Source organism: Girardinichthys multiradiatus, chromosome 3 (assembly GCF_021462225.1).
Source record: "Girardinichthys multiradiatus isolate DD_20200921_A chromosome 3, DD_fGirMul_XY1, whole genome shotgun sequence".
NCBI classification, from domain to species: Eukaryota; Metazoa; Chordata; class Actinopteri; order Cyprinodontiformes; family Goodeidae; genus Girardinichthys; species Girardinichthys multiradiatus.
The window spans coordinates 43,837,933-43,860,421 of NC_061796.1; the positions used below are offsets into that span (position 1 = coordinate 43,837,933).

Genomic DNA, 22,489 nt, shown 5'->3' on the forward strand with positions numbered 1-22,489 from the left:
GCAGCTGAGGGTGCTGCGCTGCATGCTCATTTAGAGAGAAAGCAATTGGCTTGGCTTAGATAAGATGTTTATGCACTGATGGTAAAGACTGGAAGGAGGCAATAGGAAGGTGTTGTGAGTGTCATAATTGCTTTATAAGAAAAACTTTGAAAGAGAACTGGAGCAGCCTGAGCCTGATTCTTACAAAGAACATCTACAGTGAGCTGCAGGAGAAAAACATTTTACCTCCAATGCTTCTGTTCATCTTGTGCCTTTTGACTGGCTCAGGCTTGCCAGAGGAGTTCAACTAAGGTTAATGAATTCTATCTGAATTATCTCATTAGTGTCCCTCCAGAAAGAACACACATTTCTAACACCTTAGGTCATTCATTTCATTTCATTCAGCTTCAAATGAAAGAGGGTAAAAATGGCTGACATATTCAAGCAAAATAATAACAAGGTGAGTTCACTGTCTCTTGCAGTGCTTGTTAGCAGCCGCACGGGTGAGGGACTTGCTCCATTTGCCATGAAGTTCAAAGGCAGCAAACTGAGGGATTTGTCTTCAGGCGGTGGGCCGATCACACATGAAAAGGCTGCTTTATCTGCCTGGGGTGGTCAAGTTTCGACCTTTTACCCTTCACGCTGCTGCTGCTTTTCGCTTCCATGTCTGATGTAAGGCAGAGTCTTTGCTCTCACATGGGAAGCAGAGAGCCTGGAGTGTGTCTGCTGCCTCGTTGCAGGAGCACCAGAAAGGCTCTGGACAGTCAAAAGATAAATGTTGATAATTAGGAGCCTACCATGGACCTAGGTTAGAACCCAGGGAACACCTAAATGCGTTAAGGTCTTGGTTCTCAAACTGTGGTCCAAGTAGCATTGGAGGTACTTAGGTTTTAGAAGACATTTTGGTATCAGCTGTTCACAAGGTAAATATAAAGTAGATTAGCTATTCTGTAAAGATAATGTGGCTAAGCAGCCAAAAGAATGAGTAGTTCAAGCTAACTGTTCTTTGCTCTCAACTGAAAAGTGGAGAACATTTCAAGAACCCAACCAAAAGGAAACAGCAGAGAACTGAGAAGTATCCGGAACAATTTGCTGTCTTCCATTTACCTCTAAAATTGAACATTTCATGTGGCAATAATCTCAAACACAACCTATGCATGCTCTTTTTCAAGATTTTTTTGTAGCACTAATGGCCTTAATGTTTGTTATTTTTCTAGAGAAGGCAAACACGAAGCAGGGTGGAGAGAGGGAGAAGACATGCAGCACAGTCCTCCGAGTTCAGGTCCCAACAGCTGCGAGCACTGAGGCCTCCAAATATAAGTCCCATAGGTTGGGCATGGCTCTACTGCTGCGCCATGCCCAACCTACGCGTGTTCTAGTTGCACAAATAATATTAGCATTACAAGCTAATAGCAATGAATGTCTTTGCATTTTATGCATTCAAAAACTGAAGGATAGAGGTTGTACATGGATGCATGTGTTAAAGTTCTACAATATACAAACTACCATGCTTTAACCTCACAGCAGCCATTTTGGGTTTGTCCATCTTTTTCTCTTGGAATTCTGGCTTTAGTGGGAATCTTACATTTTTTTTCGAACTTGAAATTCGGCCATTTAATTTGAAATATACCGCACATATGCATCCTTCCTTCCTTCCATCCTTTCTGCCTGCCTGCCTTCGTAACTAATTAAAGTGTCACACCTGATCTTCTGAAATGATGTCAGACAAGAAGTACTATTGTTCTAATAGGTCTAAAGGTTTTTGCAACTTTTCGATAGCATACAGTTATCATAAATAGCAGTCATAATATCATAGTTATCATATTTAACATCATACATTCATCACTAGTATAGGCTCCATTTTTAAAGCTTAACTTCTACGGGCAACATTTATAGAGGAGAAAGAAAAAGGATTTCATGTTTCATACTATGCAGATCTCCATCTGAAAGCTTCTCAGTTTAGCCACTGATAAGGAAGATGTGTTGTGGCGATCAGGGGTTAAGTGACTTGCCAAAGGGCATGTCAGCCAGATTTTTCCCAACCAGTCACAGTTTGTGAACTAGTGACCTTCCCTCTGACAACCTGCCTGGCAGTCCCCCAGGCTGAAGCTGCCCTCGATTATTACCGATACATCGCCTCAGATGTTTCTGCTGTGGGCTGAATGTGTCAGGAGCTGCAAGGAAGGAGCACAGAGCTGTGATTGAGTCATGACAGACAAAAAAAACAAACCACTAAATACAGCAGGGGAGAACAGGGTGTTTGGGCTAGACAGGCTCTGCGTCAGTACAGCATTCTGTTGGCCTGCACAGAAGGGCGAGATCTGATGTAATCAGCTGATGATGAAGCTCTGTACGTAACCCCTGAAGGGCGTGAAATGGTACAATATTGAAGAAAATAACGAGGAATAACTGGAGAAGAGTTAGATTTTAAGCTATAAAGACATTGATTTTATTAGTCTGCCACTGGAAATACTTTCATGCATAATTACTTTGTTTTTTAAGATGTAAGAAATACATTAGGCCAGCAAAAGCATCTCAAAGAAACTCTACCAAAACAGTTTGCACTCTCTGAAGTGCTTTCATCATGAAGAAATGTTTTAAAATGTGATTTTTAGAAAAAATAAAAGATTATCTTTTTACTATTATCTTGTTAATTTCTCGTCATCATTTGAAATCTTTCTCAGCAGTGATGTACCAATCTATAAGACAGTGACCAAAATTGGACAATTTTCCACCTTTGGCCCTGACTGGTGATTGTTATTCAATAAAAGCATCAACAACTAGAAATACCCACTTCATTCTGGCCACAAATGCATCAACAAATAGTCTGTGCTTTAATGTACTTTGATGTAAGTTAATAAAAATCAATAAATTTGGACACCAGCCGACACCACAATTTTTATGCTTAATTCTTGCAAAATTCAATTGCTGAATTAAAACAAATTTTACCTGAAGTAGTTTGTGTGTGCCAACGTCCTTGGGAGCTAAATTTAGAAATGGTCTGCACTGAGAAAGCCAGGAATTCCTACCGGCCAGTAAAGGCCTGATCTTTGCATTTACAAATGAGTGTTATCACTTTTTTCATTAATAACACTCTGGTAAAAAAAAACAAAAAACAGATCGCTCAGTAATGTGGTTAAGCCTGACCCTGCTATCTGTCCTCTAATACGTAGGTTTAGGTGCATGTGTGGCTTCCTGGATGTCCATCCTCAGTTGCCCAGACTGCGTTAAGTGTTACTGGAGCAGCCAGGAACACAGAGATATCAGGGGGCTGGTATTTGAGGGGAAGCAAGGTGCTAGTAAAGACAGCTCTGCCACAACAGGGAACAGTAAGAAAGGAAATCTCAGTTTTTCTTTAAGCTCAGCAGTGATAACTAACATCTGCCCAGGCAAACCACAGCTGGCTCCACCTTTAGTGCACACAGTATGGTACCCAAACTCTATTTACAACAACACTGATAAACTGGGTTCTTTACAGATAATGGAAATAACTGTTAGTGTCAGAGGAGCTATCTGAAATGTGTTCCTGATGTGTTCATGTCTGCATCTGCCAACTGCATTGAGAAATAAAGTTTAAAAAATTGGACAATCAATCCATCAATCAATCAAAAGGTCACACACTAAATGTAAAAGCAAACATATTCTTTTTTAAAAGGATAAGCAAAAATCAGGCTCTGTCCAGCAAGTTCAAATTTGTGGTTTTCTCTGAGGTCGGAACTTTGCAGTCACATATTTCTTTTTAAAGTTTTTTTACATAAACTGACTCATTTGCATAATATGAATAAACATTATTGGCGACTTAATGAGAAAACGACTGGTGACAGTTTTCAGCTTCATTTGGCTTGAACAGCCACGGGTTGATTGGAAACCCAAATATGCAATCTTTTCATCAATGGTGAACTAAACCAGGTCAGGCTAACAATAACACTATTCAGTAGGGACGCTGTTACTGAGGGAAGATGACTCAAAGTTAGTTATGTCTTACCTAAAGTAACAGCGAGGTCAGAGGAGGAACAGGCTTTGCTTTAAAATGATGGTAAAACCCGGTTTACTTTCCCACAGCAACATAACATCGCCTCGGTTCCTAATTTTAGTTTAGAATAATTTAAATATGGGATTATAAAATAATTTTTGCATCAGAGCATATGCCCAAACATCCATCTATTTTTATTAGACTCAAAACAAAATAAATTACAGAAAATGTTATCTTTTGATTTGTTTATGTATTGAAATGAGTAGGATATTCAGCTTTCATGAATTTAGTCTGATGACCAGTCAGCGCCACCGATGACCAGTCAGAGCCACCAATGACCAGTCAGAACCACCGATGTCCAGTCGGAGCCACAGATAACCATTTAGAGTCATGATGACCAGTCAGAGCCACAGATAACCAGTCGGAGCCACACATAACCAGTCAGAGCGACCAATGACCAGTCAGAGCCATGATGACCAGTCAGAGCCACAGATAACCAGTCAGAGCCACTAATGTCCAGTCAGAGCCACAGATAACCAGTCAGAGTCACCGATGACCAGTCAGAGCTACAGATAACCAGTTAGAGCCACCAATGACCAGTCAGAGCAAATCAAGGGTAAACTGGTCACCCAATTTTTGCATCACTTAAAATTATTGATGCAAAATCAAATCATTTTGGGTCTTAAAGCCTCATATTTAGACACTTTACATAGAAACCAAATGGAGAAAGGGCCACCATATATCTGCAATTAGGGGAAGACTCCATCCTTTTGAAAGTTGCTTCATGCATTCCTGGAAACTGTTTATTCATGTGGACATGGATTTCAGGAATCATTGGATGCCTTCAGTTGAACCACAAAGTGAAGAAAGGTTCCCAATCAACACATTAATGAAACAATAATTTCAATCAACTTGTAAAACTTAAGTTACTCTATTTTCTTAAAGAAAACTATTTCCTTAAGAGAAACAAGATCAATCTAAATGTTCAGTGATCCACTTTGCATAATATTTAAGACCAAACTGAGACTAAGTGTCCAATTACTTAATGACGACTGCATCACACAGACTTAGATATGAAAAAAATCATGTACGCTAACAGTGAAAAATAAAAATGCTCATATCAAATTGCAGGCCTTGCTGGAAAAATAATACAGAAGCAATCTGTAACAATAGTTTGAGGTTTCATGTTCAGGAAGAGGGCTGATTGCCTCAATGAAGCAGCTGAGGCCATGACCTCTGCAAAAGACAGTGAAAATGACTGATCTCTGTCTCAGACTGAGGTTGGGCAGATCAATATTTTGCCAATAATAATTCATCACTTAGATTTCAATCAAACAGCTTTGACATGATGGACAAAACAAAAAGTCAAACAGTGCATTCAGACACTCCCAACAACTCCATAAGCACTGAAATGAGCAGGGGTCTGAGGTTCCCCCATTCTGCTGGCTATATTTAACAGAAAAGCTGGTAAAGACCATCAGAGTAATGATTAACATATTCTCGTTCTCACAGTTGATGAGGGTGAGCTTAAAGTCTAGGGGTATATGTAACAGGCATGCTGAAAACCCTCACTTGACCCACTGAGGCTTAGTTTGTGGCCCAACCTTGAGGATGTTCTGCCAGCACCAGCTGTGTGATATTTACAGCCTGTTGCCTCATGTTCCCGGACGATCGTTGGACACAGTTCACACCACGATCGAGCTTTAGGTCACCAAGTAGGCATGTTTGCAATAACAGCAAAACCCTATGGTTGAATCGACGGTGGGAGCTCCAGCAGGTGGAGCGAAGGCAAGGCATTGTGGAAAAACCATGGAGGGAGAGAAGCTGTTGGACTGACATCTGAGGCCTGGCTAAGGACTGTGATTGTGCTCATGCATCTATGCTGCCAACCCTGGCAGTGGAATATGATCTCTCTTTCCCTCTCTTCCTTCTAACCAATCATGGATAGGACTTTGGAGAGGTGGGCTGACGCACTGCAAGGGCAGCACTTCAGAGGTGGTGGTGATGGTGGTTTGGGGGAAGGGATGAGATAAAATGGGAGGGGCGGTAAGGAGATCTGTGCCTCTCGGATGGTGAATTACACCCGCACTGCTGGGCCCGTATCAATACTTCAGTCTGTCCCAGCACGTACACAGACACAAATATATACAGAAAAATGCAAGAAAACATACCCCCATACACTAAACACAGAGTATTCTTATGGTCACTGATCTGCTGTTTGACTTTATTGCCTCTGGAAAGGATGCAACGAAAACACCTGGTAATGGTAATACCTATAACACACTCATGCATATGAGTGCACACAAAGATGTCTTTTGTCCACAGGCTGAAAAATATGCAGAAGAGAGGGTTTGGTTCACAGGCCAGGTCGTACTTCCTCTGTGGTTACTTGTGGTTGTTGACTTGGCGACTTTGTCACTTCTTTGGCTGTGATGTCACCTGACAGGTCAAACCGCATCGTTGACGCAGGTGAAGGTGAACACAAAAAAACACTCTAATTCACACCTCTCCTTGACACACCTGAGCTGATTGGATGAGCAGGTGAAACAATGGAAGGGTTACAAAGGACAACAAAAGTAAAGTAAAGTCTGCAGATATATTGTTTAACATGACCTGATTTAAAGCCAAAGATTTTCAAGTACTGATGGTGGAAAATAAACAGTACATGTCTATAATTCTTTGCATAAGGTAAATTCATAGGTTGCTCAGTTTTACTCCTCAGTGCCGAACAGAATCATGCAGAGATGTGCAGCCCAGGGACCGGGGTTAATTTTTTAAAAAGTACTTAGGAGTTAGTTTGGACCTAGCTTCATGTTCTGATAGACCAGGGGCATCTAGATAGGTCCAAGGTGTGATTTCCAGATAAGGTCGGAGGTATGGAACAACTAGTGATGTGTATATCCATTACTTTTATAAGCGAACAAGCAATAGAAATCACACCTTATGCCTACAGTTGTCTGTGACCCTAAGCTGCTCTAGTGTTTTAGAGTAAAGCAATAAATAAGTAATTATTTTAACTTCCATCTTAGATATAAACAGCTCAGATTTTACCAACACAAACATTTACCAACGGATGCATCAACACCTAATACCAGATGCTCTGGATGTACACGCATCATGTGCGTGTGTCTGAGAATCAGTATTACTGGGTTATTCACCACATCCCTGATCCTAACAAATACATAATAAATCAATCACAGTTAGACAGTCTTTTGAATTTACTTGGAATTATGAAATAAAAACTGTGTCTGACAGAAATAAAATTATATTTAAAACTAAATATTTGGGTCATTATTGCTCCCTGTGATCTGTCTCTGAAAGACAAACAGCCTCACAGGTTTCTTCAACCGCAGCTTTTCCTTTACACTTACGTCTCATCACAGACAGAAATGTCCTCGATACAAAAACACCAATGACATCAGTAGTGACAGTTAAGGCAAAAGGGAGGAACACCCACACAAAAGTATGCCATTACTGGCTAAACATGCTCTCATGTTGGACGCCTCCTACAAAAGCCAGACATTCAAGATCAGGACGACCTTATGACACCTAAAAAATAGCTTTTATCTGGAGTACTATCAGGTTTATTTTTATGTATGCAGGTGAGTGGGTGTGGGAATGCTAAAGTTTTGGGCACAACAGCAATACCTGAATATGTATCTTTTCTGCAACAAATGTTTCCTGAACTTTATCCGTCAATAGTTGTGAAATGCAGGCTCACCAAGTATGTTGGCGGCACTCTGTAGTAAAGAACACCGGCCATACTCTGGTGCATACACACAAAACTAACATTTTCTTTTTGTATTTTCCTTCTAGAGGGAAACAAAAATGATCTTAATCATATGTGTTTAAAGGCATGACATCTTTTTGCAAAGAGGAATCCTTTACTCTGGTCACAGGAAAACCAATCAGGGTGGCTTTGTTGTCAAGACACGCTTCAAAACAACTGTCTAGATGCTGCTTGGAAACTCACAAGTCTGTCCACACAGAGTGACTTAAAAAACCCAAAGGAAATAAGGAGACTCAAGAAAATATGGTAGAAAAGAAAAGCTATTATTTTACATCATGTCAGCAAAATTAAAAATGTATATTTTAAACATAAATTAAGAACACATTGCTGTGTTTTGGTTTCTTTATTACAATTAAATGTTTCAGATTTTCTAACAAATTTCAATATCAGACAAAAACAAAGTAAATAAAGTAAATAAATTAGGCCTTTATTTAATTTATTTTTGTATGATATTTATCAGTGCGGCTGCCGCAGTAATGGGGGCGCTGTGCCGGTCCGTTGTGGTGAAGAGAGAGCTGGGCCGAAAAGCGAAGCTCTCGATTTACCGGTCAGTCTACGTTACTACCCTCACTTATGGCCATGAACTTTGGGTCATGACCGAAAGAACGAGATCCCGGATACAAGCGGCTGAAATGAGCTTCCTCCGTAGGGTGGCCGGGCACTCCTTTAGAGACAGGGTGAGGAGCTCGGCCATCCGGGAGGAGCTCGGTGTAGAGCCGCTGCTCCTCCACATTGAGAGGAGCCAGAGTTGAGGTGGCTCGGGCATCTATACCGGATGCCTCCTGGACGCCTTCCTCGGGAGGTGTTCCAGGCACGTCCCATCTGGGGGAGGCCCAGGGGACGACCCAGGATACGTTGGAGGGACTATGTCTCTCGGCTGGCCTGAGAACGCCTTGGGCTCCCCCCGGAGGAGCTGGAGGAGGTGTCTGGGGAGAGGGACATCTGGGTGTCTCTGCTGAGTCTGCTACCCCCGCGACCCGGTCCAGTATAAGCGGAAGACGACGAGTACGAGAAATAAATTAGGACAGGAAGATTTCATTTATTGAGCGAAAAAAACCAACCTATTTGAAAAAGTTTCCCTACATGTTAAATCATTTATTAACTAAGATTAATTGCATTTTTTAAAAAGCTGAGTTTATCTTCACCAGCCCCTTCTAACCTTGATTACTCCCAAGCCAATAAAGTCAAGATGTCACTTAAAGAAAGCCTGTCTGACAACATCATGTAGGGCAAAAAACCTCCAAAAGCAGCACACCGTGGCCAGATGCAAAAATATTCAAGATCAGACGAGAAACAAAGTCTCTGCCATCGATCAGTCTGGAAACGCTCAGAAATTTCTAACTATTTTAGATTCCTTGGAACCACAGTGAGAGCCATTATCCCCAAAAAGAGAAAACATGGAACAGTGTTGAACCTTCCCAGCATTAACAAGAATTTGGTTACTCCAAGACCGTATCGGCGACTCATCCTTAAGGTCACAATAAATCTAGAACATCTAATAAACTGCAAGCCTCACCTGCCTCAGTTAAGGTCAGTGTTCATTATTCAACAATAAGAATGAGAGACTGGGCAAAAATGGCCTCCATGGAAGAATGTTCCCAGAAGTCTGAAAAAGGACAAGAAAAAAGTAGAACTTGTTAGAAGGTGTGCACCCTGTTACACCATGTGGAAAACTAACAGCATTTCAGTAAAAAATGAAAATATTCTGTAACCATTAAATTTTCTTTCTAGCTAAAAATCCTAAAGAAGACTGTTCACTCATGAGTTTGAGATCTTAAACTCAAGCTCACTTGCACTATGTGGCGCCACAATGATTGGATCACACCAACAAGTCCACATCTGAATGGCTAAAAGAAAAATCCAAATTAATGTTCTGGAGTGCCCTAAAATCAAATTGAGATGGTGTTGAGGAAGTGGGTCAAAATTCCTCATTGCAAATTATCATAAATGCTTTGTTGGCAGTTGTTGCCACCAAGGGTGGAACAACCTGTTAGGTTAAGGATGTAACTACTTCTTTGCATAGGGCCAGGCTGGTTTGATTAGCTTATTGCTTTTAATAAATGAACTCTTCATTTGAAAACTGCTTTCTGTATTTATTCAGGTTTCAGGTTATCTTTGTCTTATATTAGAATTTATTTGATGATGTGAAACATTTAATGAAATTGGTTGGTTGGGGGGGGGGGGGGGGGGGGGGGTAAATTGTTTCACAGCCCTGTACAGTTTAATCATTTGTTACCAACAATGGACTGAGTTCTGTAGATATATTTCTTTGAAAGTGTAGAGATACAAACAGCTTTTATTATTAAGGAGGCATTTGCCTACAACCACAGTAAACATCAACGTGATTTTATTCCAACTGTCTTATATGAGAATGCTTTCAGAAGACAATTTGAGTTAAACAAGTGCCAAAGACATTACTGGTACATAACATCATTGGTCAAGAAAAAAAGGAACAGGTGAGACATTATGAGCAATATGACAACTCAAAGCATTTGTCAATAAATCACAATAAGAGCACACTTTTCTGATCCTCTCTTTGTGGATTTGAGACCAGGGTTGGTGTCAGCTCGGCGACTGACGATGTTCAACAGGCCACACGGCTAGTCACCTCGCACTTCCTACAATCTGCCTCGTAAAGTCCTCAAGGGCGCCAGCAGCCCACCACACCACTGATGGCCTCAGGGACTGATAAGCAAAGACAAAAAGCTTGACTTCGTTCTAAGAGTCTCTCCTAAGAATTTCAAAACAACTGAAAATAGCAGAAAGTGTGTAAGCTCTGCCAAAACATGCCACAGACTGTGAACGTTTTTTTAACGAACAGTTTTGTTTACATGAATTTAAGTGATTCAGGGTTCAGCTCAGTTCAGAACAACTGCATTAGTTAAAACCCACATGCTGAGAGTCTGACTTACCGTCAAAAAATGAATCAGCTGGGACAAAACACAAAAACAGGTTGTCTGGTTCTGGGATAGAGGACGTTTTTTTAATGATCCAAATATAAAATATTCAAAATCAAAGATCACAGAGAGACACCGTCCCAAAAAGAAAAAAATAAATACAACACAGACCAACTCAGAGCAGCACATGTGCTACTCTTCCACCAACTGCTGAGGTGACAACTGCTGGTGAAATGCCTCTGGACGCCCCAAATTACTCCTCTCACCGGACACCCCACGCCACCATCAAAGCCCACTCCTCTGCCATTCCTGCTTCTTGTTAGCCACCACCCATCACAGTCACACAGTACATTAATCTCCTCCCGCCTCACCCATAAACCCCTCCCAGGTCACCCTCTGCCCTAATATGCCTTTAGCAACTGCCACCAATTTATCAGTGTCCATAAAGGCAAACTGGGTTATAACGGCAATTTCCTTATAGCTGTTCATTTGGTAGTCCGGCATAAAACAACTGGTAAAATGTTATTAAATATCATTAAGACATTAAAATCATAAGCCATATTTTATTTCAGAAAGCTTAAATCAGCAGATATATTAAAAGGTAACTGGTTTAGGTGTTTTAAAGGCAGATTTAGCTTCTCAAGCAGTAAAATGTAAGCTTTTTTTTTTGTTTCTTTGGATTTTGGGAAGTTGGCAGGACAGGTACAGGAACTTTCTGTGTATACATGAGCATGTGTGTGGCCTGAGAGTGACGGGAGCAACTACAGCAGCCCAGCTCAGTGTCTCAGATCTTCATCTCTTACGCGCATGTGTGAGACATCTTCCATTTGGATCATGAGCTGCTGGCAGCAGGATAGCAGCTGCCTACATAACTTTTGTTCCATTGGACTTTTAAAGGCCAGCCCCCACTTTGCTTCAACCTGACCCCCTAAAATTTACACACACACACACACACACACAGGCTTGCATGCTCAGCTGTCGGAGAGTTCAACATGATGGTAAGGTCTTGTGTGGTCAGTCCAAATTTTCAACATCCGAATTTCAAAACAACTCCACTTACTCAATCCACAGGAGGCATTTGTCATCTGATGAACAGTCCAAAGCTGCAGAAATCAAGAAATTAAGACGCCTCTTGATGGATCAGAACTCAATTCAATACTGGCTGATGACCACAAACAGGACTGTAAAAGGAGAGACTGGCTCTCTGTAGCCACTCACGACAGAGACAGAACTTCCCAAGCAATGAATCTCAGTCCAAGCCCTTTCCTGACCTTGAAGTCTCTAAGGGGGCCTGAAGGGTGTGGGAAATGGAAGGCCAGGAGTCTGCTAAACAGTTGTGCCTCAGAGTTTCCACTCTACACAGCTAATGAACTTAGGGATGCAGGCATGAAATTGCCAAGCCTGATGCAGGGGATGAAAATTCCAGAGGTAAAAATCATCTGGAAGCAGAAACTTATATGGAGAATAGAAAGATGAAAAAAGAGCTGTCTGAAATAAGCCCATGAACGAGAAAAATATACAATTCTTCAAAACTCAACAATCACAATGTCAAATCTTTCAAAACAAGATTGCTCCCATAACAAACAGTGCTCAAATGGCCTTATCTCTCTGCCCGTTCTCAAGGTTTTCCCCCCTGCTTGCCATCCACATTTGTCATCAGAGTGCACGACTGCCAGGGGCCCACTGTGTTCAACATACAGTCTTGGCCCAGGGCCTAAAATGGGGGTCAATGAGGCTACCTCCGCTCATCCTGACAGAAACAAAAGCATTCGCCAAGACTGTGTGTTGCTGGCTACGTGTGGTGGGGATCCGGCTCAGAGGAGAGGTGGGGGAGGCAAAAACATATTTTCTGTCTTCTTTTACAGAACAGTAAGGAGAAGCTGCTCCTTTGCCCACAGGCAAGTGTATTTATGTTGAAAGGGAACACAAGAGCACATAAGCTTCAGCTCTAGCAGTGATAAACATCCATCTGTGTCACTGTAAATCCTCAACAACAGTTGTGGAAAAAGGCAATGAGATTATAATGGTGCACAGTTTCACATAGAAGGTGTGCCACTTAAGTGATGAGCCATGACAAAGACTAACTCAAGAGAGCTTGTTAGAGTCAAGCTTATTTGGTACTTTGTCTTTATGCATAATGACTAATAGCTTAGAGAATAAACATGATATGCTTTTGAGAGTCTGACAGTGAATACTCTGATTATGCAAATCTGGTTCCCTCAAGAGGATGGGGTAAATTCAAAAAATGACAAAGCTTTTCTCTGATGTGGTACCACAGAGAGCATCTCTCTTGTGTGTGACCTACATTATTGAGGAATTCTCCACGTTTTAGTCACCTTCTTGACAAATCTCAAAACAACAAAGCTTAACAAATTCAACACGAAAGGGTGCTTAGTTACCCTACAGTTGCTTTAAAAACATTTCTTTGATTTACTCAGTGTTTTAGTTAATAAACACATTTGGCAGTCCATTTTTATTAACCATCTAATAGAAGAGCACTGTGACAAACAGAATGGTTCTCAGACAATAAACTATTTTTTAATGATTTCTTACAGAAAGATGATGAAGTTCTTAATTCTTCTAATAAATTTGAGTCACAGACTTGGAAAGGGAGTACGCTTTACTGATTTAAGGAACCCAAGGTAAAATGTTTAACGTCACTAAACGCCATAAAGAAAACATAATAGAGGGTCTATGCCACTGGCTGCTTTTACAAGGTCAATACCTCTAAAATATCTGTGGCATGAAAGGAACAAACTTGAGAAGACTACAGTTGGTTCCAGTCTGCTGTTTGTGTCACACTTTGAGTTTCCATTCATCATCACGAATTGGGGGCCCATTAGTGAAGACACTATCCTTTTGTTTGCTGCAGTCACAGTTTTGAGATGAGGCTGATACAACAAACATGGTTTTGAACTGAACTCACAGAATGTTCCCATTATAGTCTAATAATACCACTGTGAGTCAGCCATAGCAAATAATTTTCTGTAAACTATTTTCTGAATTAAATCAATTCTTCTGTTTCTGAAACGTCTGAACACAATATTAACTTTTGTTTTTACCACATCACTATTTACTCTTCTTCTTTTCTTGCTCTGACCAACTTAGCATGATGCCCATGGTCAAAAACTGTTTTTGATTTCCAATAAATAACTGAATCTGACTGCACTGTTCGATAGTTGGGATAAACTGGAATGTATGTACCTGACTTGAAACTGTATGATTCGATTGAAATGACTAATCCCATTTTAAAGTTAGCCACCTTTCACACAATGCAACAGGAAACAACGCTCTCCAATTATTTTTATCTCTGCCTTCCTCCCTCTCTGTTGGATGGAGTCAGGTTTAGCCTAAACCAGCTCAGTTATGGTTGAGGTGCAAACACGCCCTCCATTTCTGCTACCTGTGCGACCCCTTCTCTTTTCCAATGGTTATAATCAGTCTGACAGAGAGAGGTACCCCCAATCCTTGTGGTTTTTAGTATAACAATGGCCACCAGTGGGCTCTAGATGGACAAACTTTATCAGTTTATTATTTTACTTAGTACCCCTACACATAGCCCATTCTAAAATGGCCAAACTCTAACGCTCAGTAGTTTATTCTAACCTCCCCAACAACCCCGCACCATTGATTTGTCAACTGCACATCCATGATGTGAATCTCCCATTCATCCCATTCCAAACTGTGCTCTCTTAGAATGAGATCTGGTGACTGTGAAGGCCACTGGAGTACAGTGAACTCATCTTAATGTTTAAGAAAACAGTCTGGTATGATTAGAGCTTTTTGATATGTTGCATTATCCTGTTGAAAGGAGGATAAAGGATAAAGGGATGGACATGGACAGCAACAACTCTCACGTAGGTTGTGTCGTTTAAATGATGCTCAGTTGGAACTTATGGACCCAAATTGTGCCAAGAAAATGTACCCCGCACCATTACATCACTAACAACAATCTGAACCACTACAACAGGGCAGGATTGATCTATGGTTTCATGTTGCTTACCAAATTTTAACCACGAGTGAGTGCAGCTGAAACCAAGAGTCATGTGACTGGGATATGTTTTTCTAAATTTCCCATTGTGGCCTCAGTTTGCTGCTCTTGGTGGCTGTATATTGTAGTTGTGATTTGAGAAAAGCTGCTTATTCTTGACAGGACAGGACAGGACAGGACAGGACAGGACAGGACAGGACAGGACAGGACAGGACAGGACAGGACAGGACAGGACAGGACAGGACAGGTAAGGTAAGGTAAGGTAAGGTAAGGTAAGGTAAGGTAAGGTAAGGTAAGGTAAGGTAAGGTAAGGTAAGGTAAGGTAAGGTAAGGTAAGGTAAGGTAAGGTAAGGTAAGGTAAGGTAAGGTAAGTTTATTTATACAGCGCTTTTCAGCAATGAGACACTCAAAGCGCTGTACATACAATTACAATACAATCACAAAACAAATAAACACAGATACGGACACAGAAAAACAATTCAAATGATAAAATCAAACAACAGAGGTAATTTAAAAAAGTAAAATAAAATAAAGAGAATAGAATGATGGATAAGAAAATTAAAGGAAAATTGGACTGAAAACGCAACTAATCGTGCCTAGATGGCCCAGTCAAAGGCCACTCTAAACAAATAAGTTTTTATTCTTGATTTAAAGCAACTTAGGGTGTTGGCGCTTTTACAGTTGTCTGGCAGTTTATTCCAGATTAATGGAGCATAAGAACTAAAAGGTGCTTCTCCATGTTTAGTTCTGGTTCTGGGTATGCAGAGTAGATTTGAGCGAGATGACCTGAGAGGTCTGGGTGGTTGATCCACTGACAACAAGTCTGTAATGTATTTTGGTGCTAAGTCATTCAGTGATTTATAGACTAACAGAAGTATTTTAAACTCTATTCTCTGAGCTACAGGGAACCAGTGTAGGGACTTTAGAACCAGGGTGATGTGCTCCACTTTCTTAGTTCTAGTGAGGACGCGGGCAGCAGCATTCTGGATCAACTGCAGCTGTCAGATCGACTTTTTAGGCAGACCTGTGAAGACACTGTTGCAGTAATCAATTCTACTAAACACGAATACATGAATTAGTTTTTCAAGGTCCTGCTGAGACATTAGTCCTTTAATCCTGGAGATGTTCTTTAGGTGATAGAAGGCCGACCTAGTTACTACCTTTATGTGCCTCTGAAGGTTCAGGTCTGAGTCCATCACTACACCCAGGTTTCGAGCCTGACTGGTGGTTTCTAGCTGTATTAACTGAAGCTGTGTGCTAACTTTTAAACGCTCTTCCTTTGGTCCAAAGATTATTACTTCAGTTTTGTTTTGATTCAGCTGAAGAAAATTTAGGCCCATCCATGCATTGATTTCTTCTAAGCATTTACCCAGCGCTTGAATGGGTTCATAGTCACCTGGTGACATCGTAACGTATAGCTGTGTGTCGTCTGCATAGTTATGATAACTTACGTTGTTGTTTATTAAAATCTGAGTTAGGGGGAGCATGTAGATATTGAATAGGAGGGGCCCTAAGATGGACCCCTGGGGAACACCACATGTGATTTTTGTGCTCTCTGGTGTAAAGTTACCTACTGACACAAAAAAGTCCCTGTCCTTCAAGTAGGATTTAAACCAGTTGAGTGCTGTACCAGAAAGGCCGACCCAGTTTTCCAGGCGCTCTAATAAAATGGAGTGATCAACAGTGTCGAATGCTGCACTAAGGTCCAATAATACCAGCACTGTGGTTCTTCCACAGTCTGCATTTATACGGATGTCATTGAACACCTTGACAAGAGCAGTCTCTGTACTGTGGTGAGCAGGAAGTCTGACTGGAAGACATCGAAGCGGTTGGTCGTTGTTAGGAAGTTGTTTAACTGCTGAAACAGCTTTTTCAATAATCTTACTGATGATGGGGATGTTTGATATAGGCCTGTAGTTCTGTAGTAGCAGCTTGTCCAAGTTGCTCTTTTTCAATAGAGGTTTGATAATTGCTGTTTTTAGGGCCTGGGGGAAAACACCTGACAAAAGGGACGTGTTTATTATTTGAGTTAAATCAGACGTGGCAGGCAAAGCTTTCTTAAGGAAAGCTGTGGGTAAAACATCGAGACGACAGGAAGAAGAGCTTAGTTGCTGTACGATTTCTTCTAAGATTTTGTAGTTTATTTGGTGAAATGGGAAAAGTTTGTCAAAATCAATTCTAGTTGGAGACAACATTGGTACTGGAGTTGATGTGGATGTGCTGACTGCCCCTCTGATCTTTTGGGTTTTTTCAGTAAAGAAGTTAGCAAATTCATTGCAGGCCCTGGTAGAGTGGAGTTCAGATGCTACAGTTACAGGAGGTTTTGTTAATCTGTCAACCGTGGCAAATAATGCACGAGCATTGTTAATGTTTTTGCTGATGATCTCAGAAAAGAAAGATTCCCTTGCATTTTTCAGTTGTAGGTTATATCTGTATAGTCTCTCTTTATAGATAATATAGTGAACCTGGAGTCCAGTCTTTAGCCACCTGCGTTCAGCTTTTCGACACTCCTTTTTTTCACTTCTGACTGGTGGAGCACTTCTCCATGGAGACATTTTCTTCCCAGAAACAACTTTCACTTTAAGTGGAAAATTGAATCAATGATGTCTGAGATTTTAGAATGAAAGTTTTCTACCAGCTCATCTACAGTGTTACAGGGCAAAGTGGAGATAGAAGAGTAAATCTGGTTAAAGGTTTTAGCAGCACCGTCCTTAAAGATGCGTTTTCTTATCATGTCTCTTTGGCAAACTGAGTCATTGCAGATGATGCTTTCAAAAATAACAGAAAAGTGGTCAGATAGGGCAACATCAGTTACAGACACCTTGGAAATGTTTAGACCCTTAGTGATGATTAAGTCCAAAATATGTCTCTGTTTGTGCGTTTGCTGTTTAACATGTTGAGTCAAACCAAAATTTCTAAGAGTGTCACATAGATCTATTGCACTTCTGTCTTCAGGATTGTCCATGTGAATGTTGACGTCTCCCACAATAATTAAACAGTCATAATCAACACATATCACAGATAAAAGCTCATTAAAATCACTGATAAAGTTTGTTTTGGACTTAGGAGGCCTGTAAATATTCAAGAACATGGTTCGGACCGGGCTCTTTACCTGGAGAGCCAAATATTCAAAAGAGTTAAATTTGCACAGAAATACTTTTTTACACTCTAATAAATCTTTAAACAAAGTGGCCACCCCTCCACCTTTTCTTTGCTGTCTGCTCTCACAAATAAATTTGTAGTTCGGAGGCGTCGCCTCTATCAGAATGGGAGCTTCATTAAATTCATGCAACCATGTTTCTGTTAAAAACATAACATCAAGATTGTGGTCAGTAATGAAGTCATTGATTAAAAATGATTTTCCTGACAGAGATCTAATGTTCAGTAAAGCCAGTTTATATGACTTAGTTGCTGATATTAACTCTGTGTCTGGTTGTACCTGACAGTTTATGGCTTTTGTTGATTGTTTATTACTGTCTCTTATCCTTTTGACTTTGCTCTTTCTGTCACGTAAGCACAGAGATTTTACAACTATCTCCTATTAGGGGCCCAAGTTTTTCCTGGACATGCTCATTTCTGATAGTTACCACTGAGGCCCAGACTGTATCACAGAGAAGTGATTTGAAGGTCCTGATTAGGAGGAGATAGATTAGGAAGTGGTGGAGGTCTGCGGCATTTGGAAGATGTTGGTCCAGTAGCAGGGCCTCGGCCACGGGGGTGTTGAATGGAGAAGATGTCAGAGCCATTTGGGTCCCGATTTTAAGAGCTCCTTTCATGTTATCAGAATCCAGTAAAGCAAAAAGCGGGCTCAGTGGGGAGATGGGAGAGTTCTGTGCGGTCTGGGTCGGGGTCTGGGGTGAGGGGGGTTTACCGGGGGTGTCGGTCTGGGTCTGGGTTTGGGGGAATGGGGGTATAATGGGGGGGTCCACTTCTCCTGTGGATTTCGACAGGGAGACCTTTTGTGATGACCTCTCTTTCTCTGCCAACTGGCTGATTGTTCCTGCTGGAGCTGTTGGAGGCAGCATTATCATTGTTGTTGATACTCCATGTTCTCTGCTGAAGGTTGAAGCTGCTGGCAGATTATTTACTGAATAGAAGAGATTAGATGTGAGACGTCTGGCTCCTGGCTTGTTTAAACAGAAACCATCTTGCTTGAAGAGTTGTCTTTTTTCCCAAAAAATATTAAAGTTGTCGATGAAGTTCACAGGTATGGTGGCACATGTTTTTTTCAACCACTTATTAATCATCAGAAGTCTGGAAAAAATCTCATCTTCACAGAAAATCAGTGCAAAGGATCCGCTGAGAAACACCTTGATTTTGAGACTTCCAACAATATTCAGAAGACGAGTGAAATCCTCCTTCAATCCTTCTGGTTTTTCTTAGCCACGTCATCCATGGCTCCACAGTGTATAATAAGGTTTTCTAGAGACGTAAGCTTTTCTGTGATTGCAAGTATATTCTCTGAGATATCAGACACTACGTTACTGGTACCAATCATAACTTCTGTGTTTTTCTTGTTGCAGAAGTTTTTAATCCCATCCACAGCTGTGTTGCCCACTATTATGGTTCTTGGTCTGGTGGGGCGCTTTTTCTCTGGCAATTTAGGAGAAGACTGTTTAGAATGGAGGTTGTTCTCAAACCTTTTATTGTTCTCAGACGATGGATCATTTTCCTGGTTTTCATTCTGTAGTGGAGCAAATCTGTTTTGGAGGGAAATTCCATTATTTCCAGCTGTCTCACTCCTATCAGTTGTTGTGACAGCAGCTCGCTGTCGAAGTCTCCTTTTCCCAGGAGAAACGGGGACATTTCTCTGTAATTCTGGCCATTCTAATTTATTTAATTGCTGAGACCTTCCAGTGAGTTGTCCACCTTGATTTTTTGGGCATGCCCCTAAAACATGCCAGGGGGGGTCTGCCGGTAGGTTTATTCTCAGTGTTCTGATTGCCGGCTGAGTCGTTGAGCTGGCTGTCACTGTTTGGGATCACAGGCCGAGTTGAATCATCGTTGTACCCCATATTCAAATCCACATTCACTTCTAGTCGGCGGATTTTCATCTCCGGAACAGCCAATTTCTGTAAAAGTTTGTCGAAGTCCTCTGTGGTGAAGGGAGGCATTTTGTGTCAACTTGTCCTGCTTTCGAGTTCGATTATAAAAACATCAAAATCCTTTAACAAAATAAAAATAAATAATAATAATAATAATCCTTGGGAGTCGCTGGTAAGAAGTTGTTTTAGTCCAATATTTCTGTAATTTTGGCTAAGAGATGAAAAGTTAGAAGTAAAAGAATGCAAGCAAGCAGTGAGCTTAAGAGAAAAGCGTCTGAGCAGGCAGAGAGGCAGAAACAAAAACAAAAAAGGCCTCTCTTTCCCTAGGAAGTAAACTTGTTTTTTGCTTCAACAATGCAAAGGTTTTTTTTTTTTTGTTCTAAATGAAGATAATGATGACCTTTAATGATGTATGGAAGATAGTAGATAGCTAGTTATGGAGGAGAAGATGCATGATCAAATGCTAAGGAGGCAGTAAGCTAACTGAGCTGACTGAGTGAGGATGCACAGAATGTGTGTTTGGAGATGGTGGTTTGGCAGTAGAGTCGTTAGGAGGACCAGGCTAAAAGCAAATCTGCTGCAAACTAGACCACTTCTTTTTCCTGCTAATATTGGCAACTTGGACAAAAGGATGGATTATTTACAGCTACAAGTACATTTAATTATACGACTTCAGCGATACTGTTTTTCAAAAGTTTCAAATCAACGTCAGTCAATTCAGGTGGTCATTCCAGCTCTGATAGCAGCTAACATCTCTCCATCCAGATGAAGCAGTAGGCTTGATGCAGTGTCACATATCTGTGTTAAAACCTAAAACAGTAGTGTAAGTAGTGAACACTGGTTGTCATGGTGAGTGAACGCCGGCCAGTAAAGATACACTGCTGATAAAGGAGTCACGTCTTAGACAGACAGGCCCTGCTGCTGAGGCACCAACAGATGTGACTGGTGAGCTCCCTTCCCAACTACTGTATGATCTCCTGACATCTGAAGAAAGACGATAGTCATCAATATCCTCCAAACAAGAGAAATGCAATTTAGTTTTATTGTATATTTTTGATATATGTAAATTGAAAATAGATTACGAGTATTAATTAAATACACAAAAACATCTGTAGCTCCACAGGTAACATAATATATTTTATTTCATAAATTGTTATAACCATATGAAAACATTAAAATAGAGGCAAGTTCCTCTTATAACATTTAACAAAGTCATAAAGTCTTTAGAAAGGTCAATATTAAACTTGTTTCTAAAGTCAGATATGCCAGGAAATTTGCTTCGTCTTTATCTCACCAAGTTTTCACTCCCCAGTCTGTGGAGGTTTGGCATCTTCCAGTCCCTGGGGCTGTCACAGTTAAAGGCTAAAGGTCAAGAGCAGCAAGACGAGCCATAACAGACGCAGCAACCTGTTCCCTTCAACTGTCTCCTTCAATCAGCCGCCGCCACAAAAACTCCAGCCATGGCCTGCACCACTGAAAAGCTGCAAGGCTTCTGTCTGTTCCTTCTTAAATTTATCACAAAATATTGATCATATTCCATGTACATTAACACCTGATAACAGTAGGATCAAAAAAATCTCCTCTGACTTCAGGCAAAAACCCAATTTCTGCAAAAAGAATACATTCTTTCTCGTACACTGCACACTTTTTAGATGTGCTAATTTAGTTGTAAGCCTTTCTGTCTTCCTGCCAAGTGAGTTTAAGTAAAACAAAAGCTTGCTGTGTTTTGCTAATTAAAGCTCTGTGCTTGTTTCTTCGCCATATTTTAATCTATCAACTAAATTAAACCTATAAATCACTCAACACCTGTGACTCCCACGCCAACCTAACCTGTGGGGTGTAGAGATGGGCTTACACTAAGAAAAATAAAAGCTGACGTGTGAAATCAAGTTTACAGTCACTTTCAAAGAGCTGTCGAGATGAAAAGGTTTGGAGGAGGAACATTGTCTCCTAAATGGCTAATCTATCCAACAAGATATCTTTATTATTAACTCTGTTCTCAGAGCTGCCTTACTCAAACCTCTGGTGATGAATCTAATTGGTTGCTAGTAATGCTGATTTGGGAATTTCAGCTTATTATAATAAAGCGACATGAGTAAACAGGTTTGTTTTAATCACTTTTCGAAAACATTTCATGGACACAAAGCCATTACAAATATTACTAATTTAGGTTCCAGAATTATTTCATGCCACCTTGAAATCTGCTCACTTTTGATGCAATCTAGAGTCATTAATCAGCTGAATCTCAGAATCAGAATCAACTTTAATGGCCATGTTTGTGAGTACAAACAAGGAATTTGACTTCGGTTTCCATCGCCCACATCGTATATCAGACATAAATGAACAATCTTAGCAGTAATATTAAGATCTTTTGCTGTCAGTTTTGCTTCTGGCGAAGGACACGTGGGACATAATTCACCCAATAAATCTAATTAAGCATTGAATAATTAAATTGTTCGGGAAACAAAACATATTATTTTTTGCACCTGGCAATGGACATGTTGTCTTTTAATGGTAAATCAATAAGTTTTTATATATTTTACAACTTTATGGTGACTGAACAATGGTGGATCCTTGAACAAATGATAAAAGAAGGATAATGAGGCTCAGAGAGACCTACAGATGGGCACTACCTGTATTACAACACAAGAAAAGAACAATCATCTCTCTCGTCATTAGAAATTTACCAGACAGGTTTTCTACTGCCCAATTTGAATTATGTTTTAAGGACCATAACAAATACAAACCAATTTGTGCCAATTTTGCTTTAATTCTACGATGAAATGTTAGAAATCTGAACTGACTATATTATAA

At 40.6% G+C, this 22,489-nt stretch overlaps 1 protein-coding gene across 17 annotated transcripts in view; it reads right to left on the reverse strand.

Annotated features, from left to right (window-relative positions):
• The window catches only part of mef2d (myocyte enhancer factor 2d), a 139,515-nt gene that overhangs the window by 84,452 nt on the left and 32,574 nt on the right, over positions 1-22,489 (reverse strand). The window contains exons 1-2 of one of the 17 annotated variants that reach the window (XM_047360445.1): positions 10,655-10,892; positions 9,259-9,348 (exon numbers count right to left, since the gene is read on the reverse strand). The exons of 14 other annotated variants lie outside the window; for them this stretch is intronic. The gene's annotated coding sequence lies outside the window, so the exon portion shown is untranslated. Of the gene's footprint in view, positions 1-9,258; positions 9,349-10,262; positions 10,428-10,654; positions 10,893-22,489 lie in introns of those variants that run through there. 2 more of the 17 variants (XM_047360444.1, XM_047360443.1) reach the window with 2 other exon arrangements.